Below are 6,658 nucleotides of genomic sequence, written 5' to 3' on the forward strand. Positions count from 1 at the left end.
CCAAAGGACACAGCCTCGCTCCTGTCTGGCAGCAGCCAGCTGGTGTCAGGCTGCCCAGGGGCACTGTCTGGGAATCAAAATAAAACCTGAAAATTGCTGTCCCCGCCCAGTGCTAGAGCCCTGCCGAAAGGTAATTATATGTGGCTGGGGACGGGCAGCTCTGCCCGCAACCCGGAGCTCAGCTGACCCCTCGGAGCCTAGCCCTCTCCTTCTTTCTCTGCCCCAGGCCTTGGAGTTCCCAGCATCCCAAGTCCCCAGACTAGGGCCCTCCACCAGCCTCCAGGCCTCTGGAGCTTGGCAGGGCTTCCCTGGGTCTCTGCAGAGGGTCTCAGATTAGAGTGAGAATAAGCAGTCATTGCAGTCCCCACATATCAAGTGTTCACTCCCTCCTGGGCACTAACATTGATGTCCATTAGCTTGTAGGTCTCCCACAAAGCCCTTATAGGAGGGTATTGTCATTAGTCCCATTTTACAGGAGGGGAAACTGAGACCCAAAGAGTCTAAACCATACACCTGGAAGTGGCCAAATTCAGGCTGTTCTGAAGTCCAGGCCAGAGTTCACAAGCATTAGGTCATCTTGTCCCTAAAACCGCAGGAACAAGAGAGAGATAACTTGGTCACTGGCCTGGGTGGAGCAAGACGAGTGCGTGGAGGCGCTGGCAGCTGCAGGAGTAGGGCAGGGCTCCCTTTGCAGAGGTGCTTTCTCCAACCATGAAGCCCCATGCACACCTGCTGTGTGGTCTGCCGTGGAGGGACATGGACAGGCTGGGCCACCTCCCCAGGAGCCTACCCAGAAGGAACCTCTGGCCTCTCTGCTCCCCCCTGCTCCAGGTCCTGCAAGGTTCTCCCCAGCAGTTTGGGAAGCTGTGTGAAGGCAGGGGCTTCCAGAACCCCCTGGTGCCCCTCGCACTGTCCTGGGCCCAGTGGAGATGCCTGAGTCTGCCGGGCACAGCAGGCTGGGGCTCCTCCTCCTGCAGCACAAGGACGCATAGCCTGGGCCCTCGCCAAGATTTATCTCTGGAATTTGTCTTGGAAAACTTGTGGTCCCTGATGACTAGTGAGGGCCAGGCTGCGACTGCCTTTGTCCCTGGGTTCAAGGTCTCAGGCCACACTGCCAGCAAGTGCTTCAGGGCATCTAACTGGCTTCTCACTTGCAGTTCTCTCTCGTCCCCCCTCCCCATCCCTTTCTGCCCTTGCAGAGATGTGTGTACGTTTCTAAGCCCCACAGTGCACAGTAACACCAAATGGCTCCAGCGTTGACCTTGTGAGTAGTCCACAGCGAGCCCCTTCTGTGTGTGAGGAGTGAAGACAGGTGGAAGGAGGCATTGGAAGATTTCCAGGTGGGCTGCAGTGCCCACTCTGTGTTTGAGGGAGACAGCACTAGTGCTGGAAGGGCACGGCTCAGAATCCTTCTCATCACGGCTCCAAGAAGTTGATGGATAGCAGCTGAGATCGACACAACCGTGGAAACTCATTCCCTTCCCTCCTCCTCCTCCTTCTTCTTCTACTTCTTCCTTCTTCTTCTTTTTTTTTTAAAGATTTATTTATTTGAAAGGCAGAGGCGGGGAGAGAGAGAGAGAGAGAGAGAGAGAGAGAGAGTCTTTTATCTGCTGGTTCACTCCCCAGATGGCTACAACAGCCAGAGCTGTGCCAAACTGAAGCCACAAGCCAGGGGCTTCTTCCAGATCTTCCATGTTGCTACAGGGGCCCAGCACTTGGGCTATCTTCTACTGCTTTCCCAGGCCATAGCAGAGAGCTGGACCGGAAGTAGAGCAGCCGGGACTTGAACCGGCATCCATATGGGATGCCAGCACTGCAGGTGGCGGCTTTACCTAATACGCCACGGTGCTGGCCTCATCATTACCCTCCCTTCTGCAGCTGCCTTCTGCTGAGGATTGAGGCTGGGGGCGGGCCAGGGCTCCTTGTGCAAAACTGTCCTTGCCTTGTTCCCCTTTGCACTGCCTGTGCCCTGATTTCTCTATCCTTGCTTGGTGCCTGACACAGGATGGGGCGCAGGCGGCCAGGATCGTCTGGCTGTCTTCTCATCTCGGGTTCCCGTGAGGCTGCGATAGCCTGGCTGCAGACACAGCACAGCACCTCTGGAAGGAGGGCATCTGGGCCGCGGCCTCACAGAACCGTCCGCAGCAGCCTCCATCAGGGGCCCGAGACCCTCCCCGACCACGTCTTCCCGTCTTCCGGGGGCTGCTCTCTAGGCTGGGACTTACAGCTCCCCCTCGCCCAGTCTCCTGCTTCCAGGTGCTTTTTCCAGCCGTTCAAATGCTTGGATTGGCACCCACCAGGGCTCCTGAGCCTGGGGACGGAGTCCCCGAGCACAGAGGGTCCCTGACTCCAGGGGGTTGAAGGCTGTGAGGGGTGTAGGGGGTTAGGCAACTTCCCAAACAATTATCTAGAAAGCACTGGGCTTGGGTTCACACAGGCTGAAGTCAATCCCAGCACTGCTCCTTGGGGCTCAGTCTTCTTGACTGTTAAATGGGGTAACGGGAACAATAAACACAGGGACACATGCCTCATGGGCTTGTTTGAGGATTAATGTGACAACTCTGTCGTTCAGCATGATGTGTTGAGCACCTGCTGTCTACCAAGTTCTGCGCTTGCTCCAGGGACACGATTCTTCTCTTGAAGTCAACAGTCAGAAGAGGGGCAGACAAGTCATCAGGGATCAATGTAAGAGCAAGGAAATGACTGCACAGAGTGAGGAGAGAGAGCCCAGCTGAGGGGAGCCCAGGGACTGTGGGAGCCAAAGGAACCCCTGATCTCACCCCTTACCCCCAGGAAGTCAAAAAAGGCTTCCTGGAGGAGGTGGCTCCTGAGGGATGAGGAGGAGGGAAGGTGTTCCAGGCCTGAGCAAATAATAAGCAGTGAAGAACATACGTACGAAAGGGACTAGCACTACTAGGCCACAGTTCTGTTTAAAAAACAAGGCAGGGGGCTGGCACTCTGGTGCAGCAGGTTAAAGCCCCAGCCTGCAGTGCTGTCATCCCATTTGGGTGCCGGTTCTCGTCCTGGCTGCTCCTCTTCTGATCCAGCTCTCTGCTGTGGCCTGGGGAAGCAATACAAGATGGTCTGAGTCCTTGGGCCCCTGCACCCACACTGGGAGACTGGAAGAAGCTCCTGGCTCCTGGATCTGGGTTAGCCTGGCTCTGATCATTGCAGCCATTTGGAGAGTAAACCAGCGAACGAAGACCCCCACTACCACCTTGTAACTGTGTTTTGGATAAATAAATAAATTCTTAAAAAAAAAAAAAAAGGCAGGAGAGGAATCCAGACAGACCGCCCTAGGCGCTGGATGTGGGGCAGCTGAACTGGGTCGGGCGTGTCCAAGGAGTTGCATTATTTACTGTCCCAGCCATAAAATATTGACCTGGGCTTCCTGATGATTTGTAGTGTTTGCTTTCTTACCTCTGGGCTCCCGGCAGGTAAACCATGTGCCCTGCAGCTCACCCGGAGGAGGAGTCCTGGGGCATCAGAGCCAAGCTCCTAACTGGGCAGGGAGGAGGGATCCAGGCATGGAAGACCAGGCTGTGGGGCAGCTCTGAGCTTTTCTCCTGAGGCTGAGCCCCCACCCTCAGGGCCTCAGGCAGAGCCAGGAATCCAGGTAAACAGGCAGTCAGAGGCGGAGCAGACAGCACCCGGTGCTCCCAGCTCTGTGGTCGTGCCCAAGGTGCAACCTCTCTCACCCTGTCTCCCTCCCCAACAAATGATGAGCGTTACCCAGAGCAGATTGGGATCACATGGCAGTCCCAGGAAGCCTACGAGTCCTGCATGTTCAATGAAATGTCTGCGAGGTGCAATATTAGGACAAGCTGTCAACCCTAGCACCCCCCTCAGCTCCTGCAAAGCGATTCCCAAGCGTTTTCCTGTGGGAAGAAGGTGCGTTCTGCCCTGCACGGGCTGAGCCGAGCTGCTGCTGGGGCACCCTGGGATGGGCGTGGCCTCCCCCAGCTTCCGTGGCAGGGACACCAGCGGTCTCCTGCCGTCTGCACCCCTCCTGGGAGTCTTTCCCGAAATCTTGCTGGAACTGGCCTATTCCTCCCTTCCTTTCTGGAATCCCACACTCAGAGGTACCGCCCATACCAGGAGGTACCGCCTGTCCCTTGGATGGAAACAGGCTCCCCAGTCCAGGCGCAGCTCCGATAACCCCGGCCCCACAGCTGACGGGCTCCCAGGCATCCTGGCTCCCACAGACGGGCCGTGGGGAAAGGCAGGCTCAGGACTCAGGGGCTCTAGCAGGGAGGTGGGTGGGCCGGGATGGTGAGGTCAGCAGATACCTGGGAGAGACTTCAGGAGAGCTATGGCCTGAGCGTGGGTGAGAAATGAGCCCACTGCTTCCAAGCCCACTTGGGCCAGCCTGGCCAGTGCCTCTACTGAGCCAAGGCCAGAGAGAGGAGGGGCCCAGGACCGAGGAACGTCACATCCTTGCCCTGAGTCCCAGATCCACGGACTTCAGACCGCAAGTGTGCTCCCCAGCCACGGTACACAGGAGGGGCGGGGCCTTTCCTGGGTCCGACCTTCCCCTGCTCATTCCACAGTCTTCTGTATGGCTTGGTTTGGCCTGAGAGGGACTCTGGGGACACAGGGAAGGGACACAGGAAGAGGGGCATGTAGGCAATGTTTCCTGCTGTGGCAGCGTCTATCATTGACCTCCCCCAAAACCCCCACCCCAGATAGATCTGTTTCTGGATGACCCAAGCATCAGTCAATAACACTTTAGTCAGAATCAGTGGGGCCGGCGCCGCGGCTCAATAGGCTAATCCTCCACCTAGCGGCGCTGGCACACCAGGTTCTAGTCCCGATCGGGGCGTCGGATTCTGTCCTGGTTGCCCCTCTTCCAGGCCAGCTCTCTGCTGTGGTCAGGGAGTGCAGTGGAGGATGGCCCAAGTGCTTGGGCCCTGCACCCCATGGGAGACCAGGAGAAGCACCTGGCTCCTGCCTTCGGATCAGTGCGGTGCGCCAGCCGCGGCGGCCATTGGATTGTGAACCAATGGCAAAAGGAAGACCTTTCTCTCTGTCTCTCTCTCTCACTGTCCACTCTGCCTGTCAAAAAAAAAAAAAAAAAAAAAAAAAAAAAGAATCAGTGGATGGTGTTGCTTAAGCTCCCTGCATTCTTGGGCCAGACCTCCACAGAGGAGAGGGAAGCTGGCAAAGTGCTCAGCACAGAGCTGGGGCGAGGAAGGCAGACGTGAAAGGGAGAGGGCACTGAGGAAGCAGGGCAGGCCTCACCTCACCTCAGGGTCCAATGGGAAAACAGGAGCCATTCCAGGTATTTCAAATAGAGAGAATTCAATGTAGGGAATCCACTCTTCAAGTGAGGGAAGAGCGGAGAAGCTATTTAGGGAACAGAAAGCCCAGAAAAAGCACCGACAGGAAGCTGCTCCCAGCCCTGGGCTAGAAGCACCGAGAGGGAGGCAGCGGTTTGCATGAGCCACCCCGGGAGGCCAGCAGCCCGTTGGATGTTCCCCACCATGTTTCTCAACCGGCTGCTTGTGGCAGGAACTTCCCCACTGAGTGTGCACTTCCCTTCCTCGGCTGCAGTTCTGGGGCACAGCCGCTAACAGGCTGCTTCCTGGGCCCCACCGCTTGTCCACGGCTCTGTGCCTCCCTGTGCCCAGAGGGAGAGCTGGTGCCTGCTGAGCTCCACCGCCAGGGTGTGGGGAGAGATCGAGGACTGAGGAATGCCCCGAAGCCCAGGAGGCTGACACCTCTGTCCCACTACCTGGACTCCGAACAGCACCACCCTCAGGGGCCTTTTATTTTTGCTTTTTAGAATTTTCATTTATGGGGCTGGCATCTTGGCATAGTGGGTTAAGCTGCCACCTGTGACACTGGCATCCCGATTGGGCACCAGTTCATGTCCCTTGCTGCTCCACTTATGATCCAACTCTCTGCTAATGTGCCTGGGAAAGCAACGAACGATGGCCCAAGTGTTTGAGCTCCTTACTCACAAAGGAGACCCAGAGGAAGCTCCTGGCTCCTGGCATCAGCCTGGCACAGCCCTGGCTGCAGTAGTCATTTGGTCAGTAGATGGAAGATGGATTTCTTTTCTCTCTCTCTGACTATGCTTTACAAATAAATAAATAAATAAGTCTTTTAAAACTTTTTTTTTTCATTTACTTGAAGGACAGAGACAGAGAGAGACAGACAGACAGAGACAGACACAGAGAGACTCTCTATCTGCTGGTTCATTCTTTCAAATGCACATCAAGACTTGGCCAGCCTGAAGCCAGGAGCCCAGAATTCAATCCAGGTCTCCCATGTGGGTGGCAGGGACCCAAAGTGCACATAAGCAGGAAGCTGGAGTCAGAAGTAGAGCCACGACTCTAAGCCAGGCACTCTGATATGGGGATGTGGGTATCTCAAGCAGCAGCTTAATTGTAATACCAAACCCACCCCTCCCTGGGTCTAGAGGCCAGCTTTTGACAATGAATGGATCCACAAATTTTTCCTGAACAAAACTGTATGCCAGGCACCATCATGTTATCTTGGTTTTAACCTGACTCCAATCCTGTGAAGTGGATTTTATTATAGAATTCCATTTTATAGATTGGTAAACCAAGGCTCAGAAGGGTCAACCCACTTGCCCAGGGTCCCTACACTAAGATGTGGCTGTGTTATCTTTTTTAAACATGATACACTCTTT

The sequence above is a fragment of the Oryctolagus cuniculus genome, chromosome 10, assembly GCF_964237555.1.
Source record: "Oryctolagus cuniculus chromosome 10, mOryCun1.1, whole genome shotgun sequence".
Lineage (NCBI taxonomy): Eukaryota > Metazoa > Chordata > Mammalia > Lagomorpha > Leporidae > Oryctolagus > Oryctolagus cuniculus.